Source organism: Microcaecilia unicolor, chromosome 1 (assembly GCF_901765095.1).
Source record: "Microcaecilia unicolor chromosome 1, aMicUni1.1, whole genome shotgun sequence".
NCBI lineage: Eukaryota > Metazoa > Chordata > Amphibia > Gymnophiona > Siphonopidae > Microcaecilia > Microcaecilia unicolor.
This window is the reverse complement of record NC_044031.1, coordinates 677,022,229-677,048,939: the sequence shown is the minus strand read 5'-3', so window position 1 is coordinate 677,048,939 and position 26,711 is coordinate 677,022,229. Positions and strand designations below refer to the sequence as shown.

General features: G+C 48.0%; 1 protein-coding gene and 1 long non-coding RNA gene across 2 annotated transcripts in view; one reads left to right on the top strand and one right to left on the bottom strand.

Annotated features, from left to right (window-relative positions):
• The window catches only part of NEO1 (neogenin 1), a 740,505-nt gene that overhangs the window by 343,809 nt on the left and 369,985 nt on the right, over positions 1 to 26,711 (top strand). The gene's annotated exons all lie outside the window — the stretch shown is intronic.
• On the bottom strand, positions 30 to 12,596 carry LOC115457905. Its single transcript, XR_003940013.1, has 3 exons — positions 12,586 to 12,596; positions 5,343 to 5,347; positions 30 to 147 (listed from the first exon to the last, which is right to left on the bottom strand). It is a non-coding gene; the product is annotated as an uncharacterized LOC115457905 (long non-coding RNA).

Sequence of the window (26,711 nt, the reverse complement as noted above, 5' to 3'; positions counted from 1 at the left end):
TTTCTGCACTTAAATATAAGCCTCCAAGTAAAAAAAAAAAATTGAAAAGCTTATATTTAAAGGCACAGAAAAGAGGTGCTAATGTGTGCTTCACTTTTGGGTTTTATCCTGGCGCATGCACACAAGAGTTGAACTTACCGTGAAACTCTTTCACGCATTCGCCAAGCATGTTTCCCCTTTTGCTTTTATACCGTGCTTATAATTTGAATACCATTTCCTTTGAGCATTGGTGAGCTAGTTTTCTGTGCTGTTCCGATGGTATGGTTCTGTGCTGTTGGCTTTACCGCGGGAGTTCTGAGCATCAGCCTGCAAGGGAACTGAGTTCAATTCCCACTGCAGCTCCTTATGACCCTGGGCAAGTCACTTAACCCTTATTTCCCCAGGTACAAAAATTTGATGTGAGCCCTCTAAAGTACCTGTATATAAAGTACCTTTGATTGTACTACAGAAAGGCTGTATATCAAGTGTATGGCCTTTACCCATACCCATCGGTTGTAGACAGAAATAAAGCAAAGTAGCATACACAGAGTACAGGTAGAGAGGGGCTGGGCCATTTCAGTTTGATTTTGAAAGAGCAAAGGACTGGCAGAAAGTGGGCAACACACTGATCGTGGGAGAGTCACTGTGCTAAAGTCTGGCATGTTGTATGGTGCACAGAAATCAGTGTTGAGGACCTTCCTAGACAGAGCAAAGGGGCACACGTTGATTTTTGTTTGTGGGTCTGAGAGTCATTCCACTAGTGAAGACTAGTATGCCATGTGTCAGCTCCATATTAAAAGAAAAAAAAAAGGAGGAAAGAAAAAACACCTCTGCTGATCTTTTCTTGTCCCTCCGGACTGGCCCAGCTGAACTGATGGGTTGTGCACAGAGGAGATTGAGAACAGTGTTTCTTGACAGCCAATAAGAGCCCAGCTCAGCTCCCTGAAGTCTCGGTATTCTCAGTCTCTAGCAGGTGAAAGATGTGGTGAGCTCTTCAGTTTCATTTCTTTATCTTTGTCTGAATTATAAAATCTTTCTTTCTGTCTTGTGTTCTCTCTGTGCACTGCTGTAGTTGATTGCTGACTGAGGCTGAGACCAGAGGTGGTTTCTTTTGCTTCAAGAGTGCAAACTCAGGTGGCCAGGTCCCTCCTCCCTTCTCTCATCCTGAGCCTTTTTTTGTACGCTCTGGCACAGTTAATGTTTTAAAGGCTGGCCTACACTCCTTCCAGGGAAGAGTGCCATGAGGGACAGCCATGCTGTAGTTACATTTCAAAGAAATCAAGAGCATTCCTTAAAGGGATAGTTTAAAATTACAGAGTACTACAGCAGTTTAAAAACAAACGTCATAATAACCTGACCAGCGCACAGCCGTTTGTCTTCTCTCCCTAATCTCTGTCTGGGTGGCTGTTTCCCCGGGAAGTTGGAGCACCAGCCGCGTGGCAGCCATGTCTCAAATGTTGTGTCGATATGCTGTTTGTCAGAGCCGGGGGGGGGGGGGGGGGGGGGGGGGTCTCGGCAGATGGAGTGTGTAAAATTTGCGCAGCTGCAGAGCTTCCGGTGGCATCCTCAGCAGTGAGTGTGAGCAGCTCTTCTTTTCTCTCAGGTTTGGCGGTTTCATCCATGGTGGGGCCATCCATTTTTGGCGGGAACGTCCACCATTTTGGATTCTCAGTTGGTCGTGAAGCAACCTGCTGCGTGTGGTGTGAAGCGGGCTTAACTGACAGCTGAGCAGGCGGTCGCATAGGGAGAACCTCCAGAGGGAGGTTTCCCTCCTGATTTTGTTTTAGCAATGTATAACACATACTTAGGCAGGCCGCTCCTTAGCCCGTTTTACCTGCTGAACATAGCCAGGGGCCTTTCCCTGGTTCTGAAAGACCTCGGGTCTCATGGGAAAACCAGGAGGTAGCGGTAGGTGTAGATTTGGAATCCTTCGGTGAGGGGGATGATGGCATATTAGACTCTGAGGTCTATGATGGGGAGGGGGACTCGAAGCCGCAGACTTACTGTCAGGGGAAGATCTGTCAGTGGCTCAAGTTTTCCACAAAGAGGATCTGCAGAAGTTAATTGCTCTGGTGGCCACTACTTGAAATTTTGAGAAAGAGCAGGAACTTTCTGTTTGCCATAAAGTAGATCCTTCGGTGAAAGGGGTCCATATGTCCTGGAGGTCTTTCCTTATGCATCAGGACATAAGGGATATCATTCAAGCACAGTGGGATATCCCGGACACTTCCTTTAGGCTGGCGCATTCAATGGTTCGCCTTTATCTGGTGCCAGAACAGGACAAGGATTGGCTTAAACCGCCTGCTGTGGATGCTGTAATGTTGGCAGTGACCAAGAAGAACACGGGTCCGGTGGATGGAGGCAGAGCTCTTAAGGATCCACAGGACCATTGTCTAGAGACGCTCTTGAAGCATGCTTTTGATGTTTCAGCCTTGGCAGTTCAGGTGGCTATCTCTGGAGCACTGGTCGCACAGGTGTGCCTCAGGTGGTCAGAGCGGGTGCTGAATAGAGAGGCAGATGATTTTGCTCTTATTGATCAGGACGTAGCTAAGATTGAGATGGGCTCAGCCGTTTTGACCGATGCCCAATATGTTTAGCTTTGGCTATCTGCTAAATCTAGGACCTTAGGAGTATCAGCTCATGGAACACTTTCGCTTAAAGGTTGGTCAGCGGATGCAGCCTCTAAGTCATAGCTCAGTAAGTTTCCGGAATTCTCTACTATTTGGAGAGGATTTGGATAAGTTGATTAAGAGTTTAGGAGATACCAAGGTGCCTTGGTTTCCAGAGGATCGACCACGGTCGGTTGGTAGAGGTTGTTTTTCGGCCATGGGCTGAGGGCATGAGGCTAGGTGTTACCACTTGGGCAGGGGTCTCCCTGGACATCTCCTTATTTTTAGTATACCCAACCATTTTGTGGGGGTTGAAGGGGAGGTAAGGATGGTGCCTTTTCCTCCCAGTCTTCCGGTCGTTCTGCCCAATGAAGATGTTTGGGTGCAGTCTCCAGTAGCGGTCAGTGGTCGTTTGAGACAGTTTTACCGGAAATGGACCCAGATTACTTCCGATCAATGGGTTCTCAAAATTATTCGGGATGGTTATGCTCTGGAATTCGCACACACGCTGCTAGATGTTTTTCTGGAATCCCCTTGTTGGTACTGAGTCAAGGCTCAGGCAGTACAGGACTCTGGCAAGATTGGTCGCTTTGCAAGTAGTATGTCCAGTGCCAGTTTGGGAACAGGCAGATATTCCATCTATTTCATGCTACCGAAGAAGGGAAGGTTCCTTTCATCCTATTCTGGATCTCAAACATGTCAACCATTCTCTACGGATGCTTCCGTTATGTATGGAAACACTAAAGTCCGTTATTGTGGCTTTTCGCTCAGGAGACTATTTAATGGGACTAGATCTCACAGAAGCCTATCTCCATGTTCTTATTTGCCGTGTGCATCGATTTCTCTGTTTCGCAGTATTAGGCTGGCATTTTCAGTTCTTTGCTATGTCGTTCGGTCTTACGACCACTTCTCGGACATCTACCAAGATTGTGGTGGTAGTAGCGGCAGCTCTTCTCCAGGAAGGTGTTCTGGTGCATCCATACCTCGATGATTGGCTAATTTGGGCAAAGAGTTGGGTCACGGCACAAGTGGTCCAGTTCTTGGAATCTCTCGAATGGGTCATCAATCCGCTCAAGAGTCGTTTGGTGCCGTCTCAGACCTTAGACTATTTGGGAGTCATTTTCGATACGTTTCAGGGATGAGTGTTTCTTCCACAGATGCGCATTCTCAAGATTCAGCAGCAGATAAGGGAGCTTTGAGGGCTGCCATTTTCGTCAGCTCGACTTTATCTCCAAGTGCTGGGATCTTATGGCGGTGACCATAAAGGCAGTACAGTGAGCCAGAGCCCATATGAGAAGTCTTCAGAATTTGCTGCTTTCCAGGTGGTTGCCTCAGAGAGATTCTTTGGAGGTCAGGTTATGCTTACCATTGACTGTGCTTTTAGATCTCCTTTGGTGACTTCTCTCCTCAGTGGATGGAAGTGATCATGGATGCAAGCCTCAAAGTTTGGGGAACCCTATGCTTGGGTCACTTGGTACAGGGCCAGTGGTCTGCGGAGGAGCCATCTTGTTTGATCAGTCGGTTAGAGACCAGAGCAATTTGTCTAGCTCTAATCCACTTTCAAAGCCTCCTCAGGAATGGGGCAGTGAGAGTATTGTCAGACAATGCGACGGCAATAGCATACATCAACCAGCAGGGAGGTACAAGGAGTCACGAATTGGCAAAGGAGAACCAGGCATTCATACAGTGGACGGAGAAGCATCTACTGGATCTGTCGGCCTCGCATGTGGCGGGAGTCCTCAATGTGCAGGCAGATTTCCTCGGTCTTCATCCCCTAGATCCAGGAGAGTGGGCCCTCAGCGCAGAGGCATTCGCAGTGATAGTCCAGATCCCAGTGATGGAGTTGATGGCAACTCCACAGAATGCCAAATTCCAGTGTTTCTCCTCCTCTAGTCCTATCTGCTTCTGCTGCCTGTCTCGCTGTTTGCCTAGCCTGCTCTTATGTTTTGTTGCAAGTGCCACTTTAGTTGCTTCTGCTTGGCCTCATACACACTTGCTTACATTGGGGTGTTTTGTCCACAAGAAGAATAAAGCTAAACAAAAGAGAATAAAATGAAAAAAGGTTTCCTTTTGTGATATAGTGGGATAGTCTGTCCTTGTTGGGTGCTAGAGGGAGATCAGAGAACATAGTAGAGTTCAGGAAGAATAAAAGTGAGCTCATGAAATTTCTGAGAGTTGCAGTCCTTAGTCCCTTCAATAGCCTTCAGGTTTGTAGGTTTCTTAATATTTTTAGGTACAGTAGGTATTTTTCGGACTCTGGAGGGCTCCCAAAAAAATAAAAAATGAAAGAGCTGGAGTGGGATTTGAACCTGGATCCCCATATAACCATTAGGCCAGTGGTTCCCAACCCTGCTCCTGGAGGCATCCCAGCCAGTCAGGTTTTCAGGATATCCACAATGACTATTCATAAGAGATTTGCATGTACTACCTCCACTGCATACGGAGCTCTCGAATATTCGTTGTGGATATCCTGAAAACCTGACTGGCTGGGATGCTTCCAGGACTAGTTTTGGGAATCACTGCATTAAGCTACTCCTCAGCACTGCATGGAGATCTATTAAGAAGTTAATTTTAAAAAGACTTTTACCATAAATGTCTATAGTTTTTGAAGGTGTCATAGCACCCAGTATCCCTTGCTAGTTTCACATTCAGGGAAGGAGGGGAGCAGCAACCACTGGGGGATTAAGAAAGTGTCTTGCCTTCATCCCTCCAGTGGATAGCAGCTTAATTAGCACCTTTCTGTAGTCTAACAACCTTCTCTTTTTGGACATAGATGTCGCTTCTCCTTCTGAAATCGGAGTACAATGTCTATATTTTGGCCCCTCCCAGTCCCTCCTGAAACATGCCAGGCCATGCCTCCTTGCCATATGGACCTACTGCAGTTCTAGACGTCCATATACTGGCTTAATAAAATCGGGATTTGGATGTCCGTGCAATATGGTTGTCTAAATGCCAGTTTTCAGATATCCAAAACACAAATAGAGCTTCTAAAATAAGGATCTTAATCTATTACTGCCACTATGGCTGCTGTTGTCGGGCCTGAGTAGCTGCCCTACCACCCACTCATCACTGGGCTGCTGTGTCCCCTAAAGAAAAAAAAAGTTAAAAAAAACACGCACAGAATGAAAGTGTTTCATTTAATTGTTTTACAATTTCAGTATGGGAGGGGGTGCTTTAAGGTGGTAATTATTGCTTCATTATAATTCTTAGTTGGAACAGTAGGGGCCTGTAAATTAAAGGGAGAGAGGAAGTGACGTCACGCGGCTGAATGGCTGCTTAATCCCTGAGCTCCGTGCCTCCTTACCCTCTCAAAGGTGCCATCCGAATTAGAAAACCTCTCCAAACACGCAGACGGGGCTACAAGTGAGTGACGAACGTCCTAGGCAAACCACCATGAGCAAGAAAAGTGGAGCGCAGCAGCGCGACCATGACCATCCAGCCACGAGGCAAGCGGAACGGGGCCTTGCGCGACCTCCATCCCCCAAAGCGCGCTGCCCGTCGGAGTCAGGATCAGCTTCCTCTCGGGAGGATGGCTCCGGATGCATGGACTCGGCCCCTATGCAAGCTCTCCCCGCGGACCTGACGCGCTGCCTGGAGACCATTTGAGCTGAAATTAGAACATCTAAAGAAGAGATCCTAGAGCACGTGGACGCTTTGAGTGTGGATCTGCGGGAGCTAGGAGGCCGAGTAGAAGCCTTGGAAGAGCGGGCAGACGAGCAGGGGGTAAAAAAACGAGGAGGTCGATAAACACATTGCCAAGTTAACTGAACAGTCGGAGGAACTCCAATACAAATTAGATGACTTAGAGAACTGAGGGCGCAGACACAACCTTAGATTCAGAGGAGTCCCAGAAAATGGCGACCGAGAAGCAGTCCCGGAGGTGGTGCGCGCTATATGTGCCCAGTTGATGGGAGAAGACTTTGATTCAGCAGCAATGGGCATCGACAGGGCTCATAGAGCGCTGGGGAAAGCGCGAGACAGCAACCCCGGGACATAGTGGTGCATTTCTCCTCGTACAACTGCAAAGACCAGATATGGCAGAAAGCTAGAAAGACTCCCGACGTGGAATTCAACGGGGAGCGAATTGCAATATACCAGGATCTCTCGTTATTCACTTTGAACTCGCACAGGGCTATGAGGCCGGTAATAGAGATTTTGATGAGAGAGAAGATCCTCTACAGGTGGGCATTCCCGTTTGCACTTTGTTTCGAGATTAAGGGTGAACAGCACAGATGTCGAGGAGTGGGAGCGGTGTGGAAAGTTTTGTATGATGCTGGATTTGCTCCTACAGCTACCCTACCAGTGGAAATGGCATCCTCTACAAAAGCACGACTTCAGAAGTGGAAGAGGGTAGAGAAAGCACCCAGGAAGCCCAAGACTTGAGCAACAGAGGTGAGATCAAGGAGCTTGCATGCGGAATCTGAAGCCGATGGCCCTCGAGAGGAGGTGATGAAGAGAGACAATTGGGGGAGAGGTGAAAAACAAAAAAAAGAGACATTTGCAGTTGGATGGTACAAGTTAAATACTGATATGTTTGTGAACATATGAGGGAGGGGGAGGGGGGATCGAAGGGAGTGTTTATTTGTAGGTGTTAAACTCCTGTTTAATAGTGAGTTCGTTTGGTCAGGGGTGTCACTTCCTTGCAACTCCCAAGTGGTGCCACATGGTACCAGTTGGTGGATATTGGATTGTGGGTCAGGGAGGGTATGGGAGTGGGGTGGGGGGGATTTGGGGGGGTGGGGGGAGAGGCTTGGGACTGAGAAGAACCAGAGGGTCTAGGAAGCTAGTGGGTTGGAAGAGGAGGGGTTTAAGGCAGAATAGGCATCCTCCATCTGAAGTGGGGTGCACTTACAGAGTATTCAATGGTGGGTTTTAAATTGGTTACTTATAACATTAAGGGGCTGAACTCCCCTTACAAGAGGCATGCGCTGTTTCGTGAATTGCAGTTGATGAAACCTCAAATGGTCTTTTTGCAAGAAACCCACTTAATGCAAAAACATGAAGGTCTGTTGTCCTCCAAGCAGTACCCGCTGGTGGTGTGTGCCTCAGATGTAAAGGGGGCTAAAAAACGGGGGGTGGCTATACTATTTCATAAAGATGTGCAGGTGCAGATTGTACGTTCTAGAAAGGACAGGGAAGGAAGATTTCTTTTACTGCAAGTCATGCTGGAACAGGAGGAGTATACCTTGGCAAGTGTATATGCACCAAATGAGAGGCAGGGGGAATTTTTCCTCCGTCTCCGAAAAGAGATGCAGGGCTTTGCCAAGGGTAAAGTAATAATGGCAGGAGACTTTAACGCCACCATGCAGCCAGGATTAGATCGCTCTACTCCTCCTGCCCCGTTGGACTGTAAAATTTCACAGGCCTTAAAAGATTGTGTGGATGAGTTGGGCCTGTATGATGCTTGGAGACTGGCACACCCTAGGGGGAGAGATTACACATTTTATTCTCCGGTCCATCTGTCCTACTCTAGGCTTGACTATATCTTTTTGGACAAGGCACTGTCTGGTGGGGGAGGAGAGTCCTCTATAGGTCACATTAGCATATCTGATCATGCCCCGACCTGGTCTACTCTGCTGTCCCTAAGAGAGGAACCGAGAGAAAAAAATGGACGCTTAATAACACATTGCTATAGGACCCGGACTTGGTAGCTGGGTTCCGTCCATTTTTGAAAGAATATTTTGATATGAACTTGGACTCGGGACCCTCTCTGGGAACGGTGTGGGACGCCTTTAAGGCAGTCTCGAGAGGCTACTTTATACAGGGAGTAGGTCGGAGGGCGAGGGCACACAAAGCTCGATTAATCCAATGTATGGACAAACTTGGGGCATTAGAGGCTAAATATAAGGCCACGGGTTCTCTGTCAGACCTGCGTAGACTGCAGGCGGTTAGACTGGAGATCAGCTCGCTGCATGACGACAGCTTGAAATTTGCACATGCAAGGATGAATCAGGTTTACTATGAACACACTAACAAACCCGGTAGGCTGCTTGCAGTCAAACTAAGGCAATTGAGATCCTCTCGTCACATTTTGAGAGCCCGAGATGGCAAGGGGCAGGTGGTGCACAGTTCAGCGCAGATCAGACAGTGCTTTGCCCAATACTATGAGAACCTATACAGGGAGGATGCCACTGTGCAGACTGAGAAAATTGACGCCTATTTGGAGGCCAGGGGGCTGGCGGTTTTGACCGAATCACAGAGGGTGGAGCTTGAATGTCCGGTGCGGGTGGATGAGGTCATTGGGGCTATTAAAACTTTACCCACAGGGAAGGTGCCTGGCTTAGATGGATTCACCAACAAATTTTTCAAGGTATACGCAGTAGACCTAGCCCCCTATCTGACAATGATTGTTAACTCAGTGAGGGAGGGTGTGCCCCTTCCTAAGACTATGATGGAGGCGTGGGTGGCTGTAATCCCTAAGCCAAGTAAAGATGTTACGTTGTGTGCCTCATATCGACCCATCTCCATACTAAATGCGGATGTGAAAATTTTGGCCAAGGTCTTGGTGAATCGATTGGGCAGTGTGCTTCCTAGTCTGGTCCACCCGGATCAAGTAGGGTTTGTGGCCAAAAGACAGGCAGCGGATAATATAAGGAGAACAGTGGACCTTATCTATGCAGCCCAGAGGAAGGCTAGACCAGTAGTACTGCTCGGATTAGACGCAGAAAAGGCATTTGATAGGGTCCACTGGGGGTATTTGGCAAGGTTCTACACAGAGTAGGGATAGGACAGTTTTATAGAACTTGGATTCGGGCCTTGTATTCGGCACCACAAGCCTGTGTGCGCATCAATGGAGGGAATTCCGAATCATTCCGGCTGGGTCGAGGAACCAGGCAGGGTTGCCCACTATCCCCCCTCTTGTTTGCTCTGGCAATGGAACCATTGGCGGATGCCATTCGAGATAACGAAAACATTGCTGGGGTAAAGGTGGGAGGGCGGGAGTATAAAATCGCCTTCTTCGCAGATGATGTCCTCTTGACCTTAACCAATCCATTAATTTCTTTGCCTAATTTAATGCAGGTGATAGAGGAATATGCGACAATATCTGGGTATAAGCTAAACGCTAACAAGTCCACAGGACTGGCGGTGGGAGTTCCTCCTAGAGTGATGGACACCTTGAAGGCGTCTTTTGTCTTTAAGTGGGAGGCTAGAGCGTTAGGATACTTAGGAGTTCAGTTGCCTGGCAACCTGTCTGAGCTGTTTACCAGTAATTATCCGCCACTTAAGCGAGCTGTACAGACGGACCTGGACAGATGGATGTCTATGGCACTGTCCTGGTTCGGGAGGATTGCTGCAGTAAAAATGAACATTTTGCCCAGGCTTCTATATCTGTTCCAGGTCCTTCCCATGCAATTGTCCAGATAATTTTTATCAGGTCTGCAGGAGGCGATTATTCGCTTCATCTGGAATCAGAAGAGGCCACGCTTGCCCAGGGCCCTGCTTTATAAGTGTAAGCGGTTGGGAGGGCTGGGGGTACCCAACTTGTTCTGGTACTATGGGGCAGCTCAGGCCAGGGCGGCGGTAGCCTGGTTTAAAAGTGAGGATCACCACTTATGGGTTGATATCGAGCAAGCGTTGATGGGTTCTCGGAGACTGGGACAGTTAATGTGGGTTGCAGGTAGGTATAGAGGGCAAGTTGATAGATTCCCGCCCACAGTGCAGGCTACTTTCCACTATTGGGACCTTATGTTTTCAGACAAGCAGCCATTTGTTTCGGGCTTGGCTCCGATAGTGGATAACCCCTTGTTTGAACCTGGGATAGGGAGTGTCACTTTTCGCAGATGGGCGGAGTCCGGACTAGACACATTGGGGCAGTTGCATGTGGGAGAGACTATTGTGCCCTTTGAGACACTGATGGATGACTATGGGCTTAGGCAGGGGGATCGATATGCTTACTTGCAGCTGGTGCACTTTTTGAAGAGCTCTGCTTATGTAGAATGCTTGAGGCGAGAAGTTCATCAGGTGGAGGAGATGTGTGTTGAGTCCAAGGACACGCAGGGTATGATATCTAGATTGTATGCGTACCAAGGGACCAGAGCTAAACCGTCCCTCTTACATAGGCAGAGATGGGAACAGGAGTTGCAGTTTACATTGCCTGATTCCGGTTGGGTGGCCCTGGAAAAGCAGATTTTGAGGTCATCACTGGCAGTAGCCACGCAGGAAAACGCCATAAAGGTCTTCGGTGGTATCTGACACCGGTCCGATTAAATCACATGTTTGCTCAGGTATCAAAATTTTGTTGGAGGAAATGTGGGGGGTTGGGGACCGCCGGTCATGTCTGGTGGCTATGTCCCAAGGCACAGGCCTACTGGAGGGAAGTACACTCACGACTTCAGAGGTGGCTGGGTCGGTCTGTGCAGTGGCATCCCTTAGTTTTCCTGCTTGGATCCAGGCCGGCAGGTCTAACGTCTGACCAGTGGCTACTGACAAGGTGTGCTCTACATGCGGCCCAAATAAACAGCGCAAAGTTGGAAATCCCCGCTGGTGCCCCCAATGGGAAGATGGATTACCAAAGTAAGATATATGTGCGAGATAGAAAGACTGACTGACATGAAATGGAAAACCATGCCTAAATGGAAAAGAGTTTGGGAACCCTTCTTACAAAGGTGCTCTGGTTGAGAGATGTGTTGGGTGATGGACGGGTGGTTGTAGGGAATAGATGGGGGGGGGGAAGGGGGGAGGGAGTGAAGGGGGGAAGGAGTGAAAGGGGGAAGGGGGGGGTTCAAAATCACAAAAATTGGATAAAAATTGAAGTATAATAAGTTTCTGTCCTAGCATTGATATTATGTTGGTACCTTTTGGGTGCTAGAGTTATGTACATTGTTTGTACCAGACTATAGGGTTCTGCATTGTGTTACATATGTATTGTATTATTTATCGATGCCTAATAAAGACTTCTTTAAATTAAAAAAAAAAAAAAAAAAGGGAATACAAAGCTGAAGGTTTACCTAGGGAAGCTAAAACGCTTTCTTAGGTCATACTTAAATGGTTAATGAAAACAATTCTGTTATTGTAAGAAAATAGTGTGCTCATATAAGTATCATGGACTGACGAGTTTTAGATGTGCAGTGGCACACAGCTTTAGAGCACCTGCATCCGATACCCACAAATGCAAACAGAATGCTTAGTTTACTTATGCAAGCTATTAAATATGTTTTGATAGTACTGGGTTTTTTTTTTTTGTTTTCAATTGGGTTTAAGCTAAAATTCTTTTGTTGGCATGTTCTGTCATTTCTCAAGATTATAGTGGTCGAGTCCTGTCAAACTATATTTGAATCCTGAAAAGTTAAACACTTTCAATTTTATTTTTTTGTTTTGTAATCCTTCTGGATCTTTATTTAGTTGATATTGGCTTTTTCCATATCATCATGCTGATCAATCCATAGACTGGTGGGTTGTGTCCATCTACCAGCAGGTGGAGATAGAGAGCAATCCTTTTGCCTCCCTATATGTGGTCATGTGCTGCCGGAAACTCCTCAGTATGTTCTCTATCTCAGCAGGTGGTGGTCACACACAGCAGCAGCTCTGGCTAGGCCTCCAAGCCTAATTTTTAGGTTTTGTTGAGTGCCTGGGGTTGAGGGCTCTTCTTGAGCAAGTGCAAACCTGGTGGCGCCAGGTCCCTCCTTTTCTCCCCCCTCCCGCTGGCTCCGTTAAAAAAAAAAAAAAAAAAATTTGGACGTCCTTAAGGGCGTTTATTTCGACGTTTATTTGAACGTTTATTGCAGCTACTCACTGGGACACCAGGTCGTTACAGCTCGGAGCGAGAAGCAGGTAATTTTTACCTTTTTATAGCGGGCAGGGGGTTCCCCGATTGATCTCCACGTGGCCTATGGCGTCGGAGGGCGAGGGCGCGAAGAATCGCTCCCCGGACCGTGTGTGCGCTTCTAGCGGGGATGCGGGGGTTTTAAAGTCTGATTCGCCCTTGTTGGGTGTCAGTTTGGAGGCCGGTCAGTGTCCCGGGTCTTCCTCCGGCGCGGCAGTTTTTCCCGCCATAAACGCCCATCCCCCGCTGCTCGCCTCCGCCATCTTGGCCGGCCACTCTGCTCAGACGGCTTCTTCTTGGGCCGCCCTTGAGCTGAGAGACGTTCATGCCATGGCCGCCCTTGATTTGGGCGACGGCAAAAAAGCGGCTAAAGTTAAGCGCCGTTCTTCCCGCGCGGCTCCTTCGCGGAGTGTCGTGCCGGACGCCATCTTGGATGCGCAGCATGTTGCTCCCCCGCTCTTGCGAGCGCCGGTTGAGGGTGCGTCTAGGGCTGTGGCCCAGGCTGCTAAAATTCACAGTCTGGGGGGTTTCTCCCCCGAGTTTATTTTGCTGCTGCATCAGGCCTTCCTTATGCAAAACGCTGCCCCTTCTCCCTTGTCCAATAACGGGGTTGAGGCCCCCGGAAGTAAACGCCCTCGGGTGGATTCCCAGGCCTTAGAGGACGCTGTTTCCTCTGATGTAGATGAGGGCAGCGTATCTGAGTTCTCCCAACGGTCCTTTGGGGATTCCTTGGAGGAGACGGATTCCCGCTCGGATGGAGCGGATGACCCCTCTGCAGCGTGGATCTTTCGCTCAGAGGATTTGCCCAACCTGTTACTGCAGACCATGAGCATTTTGAAGATTTCCTCGCCAGAGGACGTCTCTCCCTCAGCCCCTGTTGGCTCTGCCATTATGCTGGGGACGAAGCGCCCGCCTAGAACCTTCCACGTGCATGATGCCATGCACACCTTAATTTCGGCTCAATGGGATGTCCCGGAAGCGAGCCTCAAAGTGGCTAGGGCTATGTCCCGCCTCTATCCTTTGCCTGAAAGTGAGCGTGAGGCCTTTATTTGGCCTACCGTGGATTCTTTAATCACTGCGGTGACTAAGAAAACGGCGTTGCCGGTGGAAGGTGGCACGGCACTAAAGGACGCCCAAGACAGAAGATTGGAAGCGGCTTTAAGGTCGTCCTTCGAGGCGGCTGTCTTAAGTTTGCAGGCCTCAGTTTGTGGCTCCTATGTGGCCAGGGTGTGCCTGACGATGGTGCAGCGGGCTTCCCCCTCGGATCCTTCCTTGAGGGCTGACTGGCCGGCCCTGGAATCGGGCTTGGCTTATTTGGCAGACTTACTGTATGATGTCTTGAGAGCCTCGGCTAAAGGCATGGCTCAGACAGTCTCTGCGCGGCGCTGGCTTTGGCTGAAACATTGGTCTGCTGACCATGCCTCTAAGTCCCGCCTGGCTAAGTTGCCTTTTAAAGGCAAGCTGCTCTTTGGGGTTGAGCTGGACAAAATCGTGACCGATCTCGGCACGTCTAAAGGCAAGAGGTTACCAGAGGTCAGGGCTCGGGCCAGTACTCGCCCCGGTATCTCCAGAGGACGGTTTCAGGAAGCCCGTCGGTACCGCCCGGGCAAGTCGGGCTCCTCTGCCCCCTCTTCCTTCAAAAGGAACTTCTCCCCCAAGCAGCATTCCTTTCGCAGAGACCGCCGTCCCGGTGGTACGCCCTCCGGTCCTCCCCCAGGGTCTCGTACCCAATGACGGGGTCCTGGTCCATGGCCCAGTGCAGATTGGAGGACGCCTGTCCTCGTTTCTGGGCGAGTGGGTGCTGGAAGTCATCAGAGACGGCTACAAGTTAGAGTTCTGCCGACGGGTTTGTGTACTCTCCCTGCAAGTCTCCGGTCAAAGCTGTGGCAGTGCAGCAGACCTTGGACAACCTGATACGCCTGGGTGCGGTCGTCCCGGTGCCAGAAAATCAGATTGGCAAGGGACGTTACTCCATTTACTTTGTGGTACCAAAGAAAGGAGGTTCTGTCCGGCCTATCCTCGACCTCAAAGGGGTCAATCGGGCCTTGAAAGTGCGGCACTTTTGCATGGAGACTCTCCGTTCTGTTATAGCGGCAGTGAAGGCAGGAGAGTTCTTGGCTTCCTTGGACATCAAGGGAAGCGTACCTGCATATTCCCATCTGGCCTCCTCATCAACGCTTTCTGCGTTTTGCAGTCCTGGGCCGACACTTCCAGTTCAGAGCCCTCCCTTTCGGGTTGGCTACTGCTCTGCGGACCTTCTCCAAAGTAATGGTGGTCATCGCGGCCTTCCTGCGAAAGGAAGGAGTACAAGTCCATCCTTATCTGGACGACTGGTTGATCCGAGCCCCCTCTTATGCAGAGTGCGGCAAAGCTGTGGACCGGGTGGTTGCTCTTTTGAGCTCCCTGGGGTGGATCATCAACTGGGAGAAGATCCAGCTGCGCCCGACTCAGTCCCTGGAGTATCTGGGAGTTCGATTCGACACCCAAGTGGGCAGAGTGTTCCTGCCAGACAATCGGATTGTCAAACTTCAGGCTCAGGTGGACCAGTTCCTAGTAGCCTCTCCTCTTCGGGCTTGGGACTATGTGCAGCTGTTGGGCTCTATGACGGCCACGATGGAAGTAGTGCCCTGGGCCAGGGCTCATATGAGACCACTACAACTCTCTCTGCTGCAGCGCTGGACTCCGATGTCGGAGGATTATGCTGTGCGCCTTCCCTTGGTCCCGGCAGTGCGCAAGGCGCTGAGCTGGTGGATGCAGACAGACAAGTTGTCTGCAGGAATGCCTCTGGTGACCCCGGAGTAGATTGTCGTCACGACGGACGCTTCTTTGTCGGGCTGGGGAGCCCACTGCTTGGGAAGGACAGTGCAGGGGCTCTGGTCTCCTGCAGAGGCAAAGTGGTCTATCAACCTCCTGGAACTCAGAGCCATTCGGTTGGCGCTTTTGGAGTTCATCCCGGTACTGGCGTTGAAGCCAGTACGGGTCCTGTCGGACAATGCCACGGCTGTGGCCTATGTCAACCGCCAGGGAGGTACCAAGAGCGCCCCTCTAGCCAAGGAGGCCATGAATCTATGCCAGTGGGCGGAAGCGAACCTGGAACAGCTGTCAGCGGCCCACATTGCCGGAGTCATGAATGTCAAGGCGGACTTTCTCAGTCGCCATACCTTGGAGCCCGGAGAGTGGCAGCTATCTGCTCAGGCATTCTTGGACATCACGAAGCGCTGGGGCCAGCCGAGCCTAGATCTGATGGCGTCATCGGCCAATTGCCAAGTGCCGCGCTTTTTCAGCAGAGGACGGGACCCTCGATCCCTGGGAGTAGATGCTCTCCTCCAACAGTGGCCGACACAGGAGCTTCTCTATGTGTTCCCGCCCTGGCCCATGTTGGGCAGGGTGCTAGACCGGGTGGCAAAGCATCCGGGCCGGATAATCCTGGTGGGTCCGGACTGGCCCAGACGTCCCTGGTATGCGGACTTGATCAGGCTCTCAGTGGACGATCCTCTGCGGCTGCCAGTGGAGCAGGGCCTGTTGCATCAGGGTCCCATGGTGATGGAGGATCCCTCCCCCTTTGGTCTTACGGCCTGGCTATTGAGCGGCAGCGTCTGAGAAAGAAGGGCTTCTCAGACAAGGTCATCGCCACTATGCTGAGAGCGAGGAAGCGCTCTACTTCTACTGCTTACGCCAGGGTTTGGCGTACCTTTGCAGCGTGGTGTGAAGCAGGCTCACTTTCTCCCTTCACTGCTCCAATTTCTTCAGTGTTGGCGTTCCTGCAAGAAGGTCTGGAGAAAGGCCTGTCGCTCAGTTCCCTTAAAGTCCAGGTAGCGGCTCTGGCTTGCTTCAGGGGCCGCCTGAAGGGTGCTTCCCTGGCTTCGCAGCCAGATGTGGTGCGCTTTCTCAAGGGAGTTAATCACCTGCGCCCTCCTCTGCACTCAGTGGTGCCTGCGTGGAATCTCAACCTGGTGCTAAGAGCCTTGCAGAAGCCGCCTTTTGAACCCTTGTCAAGGGCATCTCTGAAAGACCTGACGTTGAAAGCAGTCTTTTTGGTGGCTATCACTTCAGCCAGAAGAGTTTCCGAGCTCCAGGCACTCTCATGTCGAGAGCCCTTTCTGCAGTTCACGGAGGCAGGAGTGTCTATTCGCACAGTGCCTTCCTTCCTGCCCAAGATTGTTTCTCGCTTCAATGTGAATCAGCAGCTCTGTCTCCCTTCCTTTCATAGGGAGGACTACCCAGAGGAATACTCTGCTCTCAAATATCTGAATGTGAGACGAGTCATCATCAGATACTTGGAAGTGACCAATGATTTCCGGAAGTCGGATCATCTGTTTGTCCTGTTTGCAGGTCCTCGTAAGGGTCTGCAGGCTGCTAAGCCTACAGTGGCAAGATGGGTCAAGGAAGCCATTGCAGCGGCTTATGTGGCCGCGGGGAAGGTGCCGCCTATCCAGCTGAAGGCTCACTCCACTAGAGCTCAGGCGGCCTCGATGGCAGAGGCCGGGTTTGTCTCCTTGGAAGAGATTTGCAAGGCGGCAACTTGGGCATCGGCCCATACCTTCTCCAGGCATTACCGCTTGACTGTGGCTGCTCGGGCGGAGGCCCGGTTTGGAGCTTCAGTGTTGCGGTCAGGGATTTCAATGTCCCACCCTAGGTGAGTACTGCTTCGATACATCCCACCAGTCTATGGATTGATCAGCATGATGATATGGAAGGTAAAATTATGTATCATACCTGATAATTTTCTTTCCATTAATCATAGCTGATGAATCCATAGTCCCTCCCAGATATCTGTATTGTTTATATTCTGGTTGCATTTCAGGTTCAAGTTTAATCTTCAGTTCCTGTTCAGGAGGACTTCGTGTTCAAGTTTTTTCAATGGATTCTTCAAGAGTTGAGACGAATTTGTGTTACAGTGAGCTGCTGCATTCCTCTCCCCTCCGTTTTGCGGGGCTGAATTGAGACATAAATTCTGCCGGCGCTCCCTCCCGCTTCGTGCGGCTGTAGGGCAGCTTTGTACCTCTCCCGGTTCGGCGGTGTTAGGGTCAGTCAGCTCCTCCCGCGGTTGCGGTTGCAGGATAAGCCAGATCCCCCCGCATCGGCGGGGTGGTGTCCCTCCCCCGCTCCGAGGGGATGAGCTGGACGGATTCCCCTCTCCCACTTGTGTGGGGATGAGCTGGGTTAATTCCCCTCCCCCGTTTCGGCGGTGGTGAGCTGGGCAGAGTGTCCCTTTGTGGGTGTAATTCTCTAAGTGCTGAGTCCTGCGGATGGAGCTTGGATATCGACATACTGAGGAGTTTCCGGCAGCACATGACCACATATAGGGAGGCAAAAGGATTGCTCTCTATCTCCACCTGCTGATAGATGGACACAACCCACCAGTCTATGGATTGATCAGCTATGATTAATGGAAAGAAAATTATCAGGTATGATACATAATTTTACCTTATTACTAGTGACTTACGGAATAATAATCAAGCAGGTCATAGGAATTTTGATATTGTAAACCATGGAAATGAATAATTGGTCTTGCTTTGATTATTATTGCTGAAAAAGATGATAGTAAAGAGAGAAATAATTTTGATTTTCAGTGAGGATACACTTCGCCCTACTTATGTAAAAATCGTAACTTTTTTCTGTTGTAAAGAACTAAATTTTATAATCAGAGACAAAGCAGGCACCCCCTACCCCCACCCTCCTCCGCAATCTTGGTCCTAATTAAATTGCAGTTGTTGTAACTGGCAAATAAGCAGTATTGGTATCTAGAAAATGAAAGAGAATCAATTTATTCTAAATCCAAGAACTGTTCCTCCAAGTTTTAGACAATGTTATTGGCATTACTGTGAATGCGTTGCCAAAATAATACATATGCTACACTGGTTAAGAACTTAAGAACAGCCATACTGGGTCAGACCAGTGGTCCATGTAACCCAGTATCCTGCTTCTAACAGTGGCCAATCCAGATCACAAGTACCTGATAGACTCCCAAAGAGTAGCAAGATTCCATTCTACTGACCTCAGTGATAAGTATTGGCTTCCCCCATGTCTGTCTTAATAGCATACTATGGACTCTAGGAACTTGTCAAAATCTGTTTTTAAACCCAGATATGCTAACTGCTGTTACCACATCCTTTGGCAATGAGTTCCAGAGCTTAACTATTTGTTGAGTGAAAAAGTATTTCTTGTATTTTTTTTTAAGGTATTACCATTTAACTTCATGGAATGTCTCCTCATCTTATTACATTTTGTTTAAAGATCAAAATTTACAATCTGACAAATGGAACCTAAGTAACCTAAACATAGAATAAATAAATAATTACTTTAAGCAAGCATCAAAGTTATCCAACATCCATATCACTCGTGTGCAAATTAAATGCCCCTTAAACAATATAATTGCACCAACTTAAGCAGCAATAATTGCAACTAAATGCTTTCTGTAATTTGATATCTTTCACATTTTACTTTTAAGGAATCTTAGCCTGCTCCTTTTTGCAGGACTGCTTTAATTCAGACATATTTGTAGGTTTTTGTGTATGAACTGCTTGGTTTAGTCCTATCATAGCATCTGTATTGGGTTAAAGTCAGGACTTTGACTAGGCAAATCCTAAATCTGAATGACTGAAGAGAAACAGACTTACTTTTGTATTCTGGATCATTGTCTTGCTGCATAACCCAGTGATGCTTCAGCACGTGAACAGATGACTGAGCCTTTTCCTTAAGAATTTTCTGTGACAGTCCAGATTTCAAGGTTAGCATAAGAACATAAGAATAGCCATACTTTGTAAGACCAATGGTCCATCTAGCCCATTATCCTGCTTCCAACAGTGGCCAGTCCAGGTTGCAAGTACCTGGCAGAATCCCAAATAATAGCAAGATTCCATACTACTGATCCCTAGACAAGCAATGGGTTCCCCCATGTCTATCTCAATAGCAGAATATGAACTTTTCCTCCAGGAACATTTTTCAACCTAAATATTTTTTGAACCCAAATCCTTTAATAGTGGCACGTTTTCCAGGTTCTGAAGCAGGAAAGCATCCTGACAGTATCATATTACCTCCACCATATTTTACTAATGGTGTGATGATACTGTGGAATGCTGTGTTTGTTTTATGCCAGACATAATGGGACCTATGTTGTCCAAAGAGTTCCACTTTTGATTCATCTGTCCATAGAACATTATTCCAAAGTGCTTTGGGATCATCTAGATGTGTTTTTGCAAATGTGAGACAAACATTGATGTTACTTTTGGATAGATTTCTGCCTTGCTGCTCTTCCATGAATCTCATTTTGCCCAAGCTCTTATTGTGGAGTCATGAACACCGATCTTAGCTGAGGCTAGAGAAATATACAGTTCTTTGGATGTTTTTTCTGGGATGTTTTGTGACGTTCTAGATGAGTTGTTGTTGCACTTTTGGAGTAATTTTGGCAGGCAGATGGCCTCCCAGAATCACCACTATTCCAGGTTTCCTGCATTTGGAGATAGTGGGCCTCACTATAGTTCAGTGGAATCCCAGAGCTTTAGAAATGGCGTTGTAACCCTTTCCAGACTGAGATATATCAACAACTTGTTTTTCTCATCTCTCTTAGAATTGTCTTGGATCATTGCATAGTGTTCTTGTAGAAACTGTGTGATGACTAGGTCATTCTCACGGCAGGTTGAATATATAATGAAATTTAGATTCAACAGGGCTGTCTGCAAACTTTGATTTTGTCTACCAAATATTTCTGACACAGCCATGTTTTCAGCAGTTGTCAAAATGTCATGCAACTATTAGCCATTTTAGTTTATCTGGTAATCTATTCCATAGGTGTAGTACCCTATAACTAACAATCTTCTCTAAAGTCCTCACATGCTGCAGCTCTTTAGGTGAAGGAAAATATAATCCATTTCTTCCCAATAGTGCATTTTTTGGGTTAGATATTTTCATAATGATTAGTTTCTTTTCTGGGGTAAATGGCTACATACTGGAGAGACAGTAGATAAATGGTTACATTTCAGCCCTGTTTTCCATGGCTGTTGGAAGAGTAAGTAGAATGCTAGGAATTATTTGAAAAGCAATGGCAAACAAAACTGAAAATAATATCATGCCACTATATAGGTCCTTGGTACATATTAGAGGCAGTTTTTTTAAATGGGCACTGTCACGAATCGCATAGCCATCCACCTGGGGTTACCCCGTGGCCACTAAGAGGGTCTAACCCCAGCACAGCTGAGGTCTGCCTGCACCTGCCGCTTGGGTGCTACACTAGTACCCTCCTCCTACCAACTGGGTCACAACCACCTCTGGGCGAGTCTCCCACTCTCAAATGATCACCAGTGATTTCTAGGTTACTAGAGCCACACTCCCAGTGGTCCCACAGTTCCCGGAAAGCACTCACAGACACAACATTCAAACCACCAGGATTCTTTATCAGTCCAGACAAACAGGGCGAACAAACAATTATGTTTGTTCTCTTAAAAAATATTGAACAGTGGAACAAAATAGTGCAATTGGCAAACAATAACAGGTAACTGAAATAAGGATCAATCATAACACTAACTAAACATTTGCATATTTCCTAGAAAGTACCTGGGGAGATCAGGGCATATATCTGTTCACAGAGCTTCAGCAAAAGAGATCTCTCTCTCTCTCTCCTTCTCCCAGGCTGAAACTGAAGTAACAGCCAACATCTGCTGGGTAATTTCAAAACTTCAGGCCAATCAGAAACCAGAACAATCAAGTTTCAAATAAAAACTGGTTACATCACTACAGGAACGTCCTATTGTCTGTGTGCCAACTAAAAGAAAGCGGTCAGTCCTCTGTAACAGCTTTAAGCATAAACATGCACCATCTGCTAGCCAAACAGGAGAAATACACTTCAGACATATTTAAGACAGGAAAATATCCAATACATTTTACAGGCTTAAAACACACTGGGGGGTCTTTTACTAAAGCTTAGCTCGAGTTATCTGCAGCAGGGCCCATGTTATTCCTATGGGTCCTGCTGCAGGTAACTTGAGCTAAGCTTTAGTAAAAGACCCCCACAGTGTCTTCACAGGCACCTCCATTTAGATACTCCAATTCTGTGTGGTGAGAGTCTATTCTATGATTATGTTTGGGCACCTGGATTCCATTATAGAATACAATTGTTACTGGGCATCATCGTGCCTAATATTTACCTTCTCATAATTCCACCAGCCATACATCTGGTGTAACTGCGGTTGCATAAATAAGGCAAGGATACATGTAACTTGTACTGTTCTTAAGAAGAATGTGTAGGTGGGAGCCCTGCCCATGTATAGACCACCTTTATACTTAACTCTGAGGAAAGTGGCATTCCTTGGTCAAGGGAGCGAGTACTTTGCACATATGTCATCTTATATTTTGTTAGCCCTTAAACTGGTATATGTATATATTTCGAAATCATCTGTATTAAATAAGGCTCAGAAGCTGTGTCTGGTGTTAGGGGAATATATTGCACCCAGTGTCTGTCAGGCATAGTTTGTCTAGAAGACAATCTGTGCTTCATTGTCTTTCTATTGCTCTTTGTAGAGGGAGAAATGGTGCATACATTAAATTATTGATAGATGAAGAAACCATTACCATCTCATCTCAATACATATTCGGGTAACAAAGCATTGTAAATTCTAATATTTCCATTAGTCTTTATATTAATACCATTTATCTGGTACAACATTTTTCTCCCATCATTCATGATTTTTACCATCTTCTAAATATTATTTGCCCTTTAAATATTTATAGCCATATCACTCCTTCAACTTTTAATGCAGACTGATTTTCATTTGTCAGCTGCTCTATTCCTGTCCTGCTGAGAAGTCAGTTTCTGAAACCTCTTCTCTTCATGAAATTCCTTCATGCAGGAGTGCCAAAGCTGCTTGTTTTTGAACCTTTCATATTTTTGCTAGCTATAGGCTACCCTAAAAAAAAGGTGGCAAAAAAGTTTATGCCAACCAGTATTTTATTTTATATTTTTCATTTTTCAGTTCTGTACATTTTTATTAAGCAGATTAAAATTAAGACCCACTTCCTTAGCATTCCTCTGGAACGACCCAGGCTGTGACTGATGGGTTGTGCACGCCTTGCAGCAGGTGGAGACTGAGAATTCTGATTGAACAGAGTGAGCCAATAAGAGCCCTCTGTAGGACTAGATAGATCCAGTAATCTCAGTCTCCAGCAGGTGGAAGGTTGTGAGCCATTCAGTCTCCCTGAATTTTCTTTTTTTTTCTTTCTGTGGTGAGCCATTTTATTTTTTTCTTACTTCTGTGCGCCTGGGATGTATAGGATAACCTATACACAGGCTGGAGTGTCAATAGCCTGTTCATCTGACGCGTTTGCAACAGCTGCATCTATTTCGTCCCTCTCCACATCCCTAACAAAGCTTGCCCGCTTGTAGCAGTTCACAATGGTTGCCTGTGTAACACGATTCCAGGCTTCTATACCCTACCGACCCAACATAAATGCCTAAACTCTGCAACACAGCAAAACCAAAGCTCATAATGGATACTACATAACCTTTTCTCTCTTCGATCCCCATTGTGCCTGAATCACATGAATCTTATTCGACCACAACATCACTTTATATTTGTTTCTTTACTGGACTGGGCGAACGCCTTTATGGTACTATGTAAGCCACATTGAGCCTGCAAATAGGTGGGAAAATGTGGGATACAAATGTAATAAATAAATAAATAAATAAATAAATAAATAACCTGTTCTCTGGAGGCTGAGGTCTGCGGGGGGCTTATTCCAGCCTCGGGGATGTTACACATGGGTGGCTGGATCCCTCCACACCAGTCCTCCCTTTCACAGTCTTCAGTGCTGTGCTGGTTGAGCCTTAACCTCTTCAGGGAAAGATTGTCTAGGCGGGGAGAGGCAGCCATTTTCTCTTGGTTTACAAGAGGACTTAAGTGTCAACAAAGATTATAAAAAAAAATAATAATAATAAAATAACTTGTAGCTTTGGGGCATTGTCCTTTAAGTATTCACGGGCATACTGGCTCGCCTGGGCTTGTTTTTCGGCTTCTCTCTCCTCGTCAGAGTTGCTAGTTAAAAAAAAAAAAAAAAAAAGCGCACCGCTGCTTCATTATGGCTGAGAAGCTCCGGTGATGTTTAGTTTGTCAGCGCCATGGTTTGGTTTATAGTGGCATTTGTACATACTGCACTGCTGTCGAGGGAACCCCGGAGTTGGGTCCTGCGCAAATGCTCTTGGCAACTGTCAATGAGGCAGTGAAAGAAAAGTTGGCGGTCCTGTTTTAGGCGGGTACTGCTGCCATGACTCCTGCCGGTCAGGCACAACAGCCTGTTTCTGTGCAGGTTCTGGCTCCCCAAGTTATTTCGGAGGTTAATTCTCGCGTTTCTGCAGGGTTAGAGGCTTGTTTTCACCCAGAATTTGTTCTGCAAATGTACAAAGCCTTTATGCTACAGCAGGCTTCCCCTTCTCCTGGGATTTCAGAAAAGAGACCCTCAGAGGGTCAGTTGGTAGCCGCTAAACAGGCCAGAGGCACAGGGGCTCTGAAGGACGACCTAGGGTCCGACCCAGGCTTAGATATGCAAGCTTTAGAGGACCAGAATTTCTTTCAGGCAGACAATCTGAATGAGGATCCTGGTCCAGGGGATTCAGAATCCGATCCTTTTATTCCTAGCAAGGATCCTTCTGTTCCTAGGATCTTTCACAAAGAGGACTTGCAGGAGTTAACTTCTTTGGTTTCCTCCACCTTGTGTTTTGACGATGAAGACGCTCTTTCTTCAGATCCAAGCAGGATGGACCTATTAATCAAAGGGGTCCGTAAGCCAGGCAGAACTTTTCCTATGCATCAGGACATCAGAGATGTCATTCAGGCACAGTGGGATGTTCCTGATACGACCTTTAGACCGGCTATATCCATGGTACGTCTCTATCTGGTTCCCGAGGCGGAAAAATGTCTTTTAAAACTGCCCGTAGTGGATGCAATGGTGTCTGCGGTCACCAAGTGGAATACTGTGCCCATTGATGGGGGTACGGTACTTAAGAACGTGTAGGACCGCCGTATGGAAACGTTGCCGAATAACCTCGATGTGTCGGCCTTAGCTGTGCAGCCAGCCATCTGTGGTTCCCTAGTGGCCAGAGCGTGCTTTCTGTGGTCAGAAAGGATCCTTGATAGGTCCTCGGATTATTTATCAGCCATTGATGTTGAGGTGGCTAAACTCGAAATTGGCTCAGATTTCCTTGCCGATGCTTTATATGATCTCTTGTGGACTTCAGCCAAGTCAATGGCTTTAGGAGTAGCTGCGAGGAGGTCTGTTTGGCTGCGAGGCTGGGCGGCGGATGCAGCCTCGAAGTCTAAGCTCAGTAAGTTTCCCTTTTGGGGTTCCTTACTACTCGGGGAAGTTCTTGATAAGTTGGTTTGTAGTTTGAGGGAAACTAAGGTTCAGAGACTTTTCAAAGATAGGCCTAAGCCCTCTGGGCGCAGCTTGTTGTCGGGTTGGGGTCGTGATTTTTGTCATTTCTGGGCGAATAAACAGACTTCGACTCAGAGGTCCCAGTCCTTTTGGGGAGCTTGCAGAGGGGCAGAGACTAGAGTTCTTTCCAATCCCCTGCTCGGCCATCCCAATGAAGGTGTCTGGGCCCAGCCTCTAGTGCCTGTAAGGGGTGCATGTGGTGCAGAACCAATGGGTTCTGGAGGTTATTCGAGAAGAGTATGCCTTAGAGTTTGCGTGGCCTCTCTGATGCATTTCTGGAGTCCCTTATCAGTCTCGTCTCAAAGCGGGTGTCGTCTGGGGAACTCTGGAAAGGCTTCTCAACCTCCAGGCTATTTGTCCAGTTCCCCTGTTGGAGCTCAGGCAGGGACACTATTCCATTTATTTCGTCGTCCTCAAAAAGGAAGTCTCTTTCAGACCTATTTTAGATCTCAAGGTAGTCAATCAGGCACTAAAGGTCTCCTCCTTTTGTATGGAAACTCAATGGTCAGTCATAGTGGTATGGTCCGGAGAGTTTTTGACGGCCTTAGATTTCACTGAAGCATATCTCCACATTCCAATCTGCCCCTTTCACCAGCAGTTCCTGTGCTTTGCAATTCTTGGCGAGCATTTTCAGTTTCAGGCGTTGCCCTTTGGCTGGTGACAGCTCCACACACTTTTAGCAAAGTAATGGTAATGGTTGCAGCAGCCCTAGAAGGGACGGGATTCTGGTCCATCCTTATCTGGACAGTTGGCTGATCAGAGCGAAGTCGCACAGCAAGAGTCTTCAGGTCACGGAGAGAGTGGTCAATTTCCTCCAGTCCCTTGGATGGGTAGTCAATGCGCAGAAGAGTTGGCTACAGCCATCTCAGTCCTTGGATTATCTGGGAGTGTGTTTCGACACTCAGAGAAGTCGAGTATTTCTCACCCAAGACAGGATTCTCAAGTTGTAGATGTTGATTAGTTGGTTTCTGCAATCTGTGCTCCCATGTGTATGGGATTATCTGCAGGTTTTGGGCTCCATGGCGGAGACAATAGAAACTGTGCCGGGGCAGGGCACACATGAGACCTCTTTAATGATCTCTTCTCTCCGGTGGTCACTGCAGAGGGACTCCCTCTTGCGAAAGTTATCACTACCAGCACAGGAGAAGAGGCAGTCTTCTCTGGTGGATCCGGCCCCCAATTTGTCCAGAGGGATGCCTCTGGAGACCCCGCAGTGGATTGTGGTAACGACAGACGCCAGTCTTTTGGGCTGGGGAGCTCATTGTCAGGGACAGTATGCTCAGGGGCTATGGTTGTAGGAGGTGGCATGTTTCTCGATCAATCTCTTGGAGACCAGAGCAATACGTTTGGCCCTACAAGCGTTCTGTCCTCTACTGAAAGGTGCATCAGTCCGCATCATGGCAGACAACGCCACAGCCGTGGACTATGTCAGTCGTCAAGGAGGAACTCGAAGTCCGTGTCTAGAGCAGGAAACGGCTCAGCTCATGAGCTGCGCGGAGTGGCATCTGGAGGCCTTTCCGGCGGCTCATGTAGCGGGTGTGAAGAATGTTCAGGTGGACTTCCTCAGTTGCACCACTCTGGATCCCAGGAAATGGGCTGTCAGTGACAAGGCGTTTCGGATAATGGTGGATCACTGGGGTCTTCCGGTCTTGGATCTCTTTGCCTTGGCGTCCAGTGTGAAAGTCCTGCAGGTCTTCAGCTGCCAAAAGGGCCCAAGGGCGCAGGGAGTCGATGCGCCTCTACAGCCGTGGCCGTCGGATCTTCTGTATACTTTTCCTCTGTGGCCCCTGATAGTTCGTGTGCTTCATCGGCTGGAGGTCGCGTGATCCTGGTAGCGCCAGATTGGCCCCGCAGGCCCTGGTATGCAGTTCTCCAGCATCTGCTTATCGAGCCTCCTCTCAAGCTTCCCGAGGATCCCGACCTGTTGGTTCAGGGTC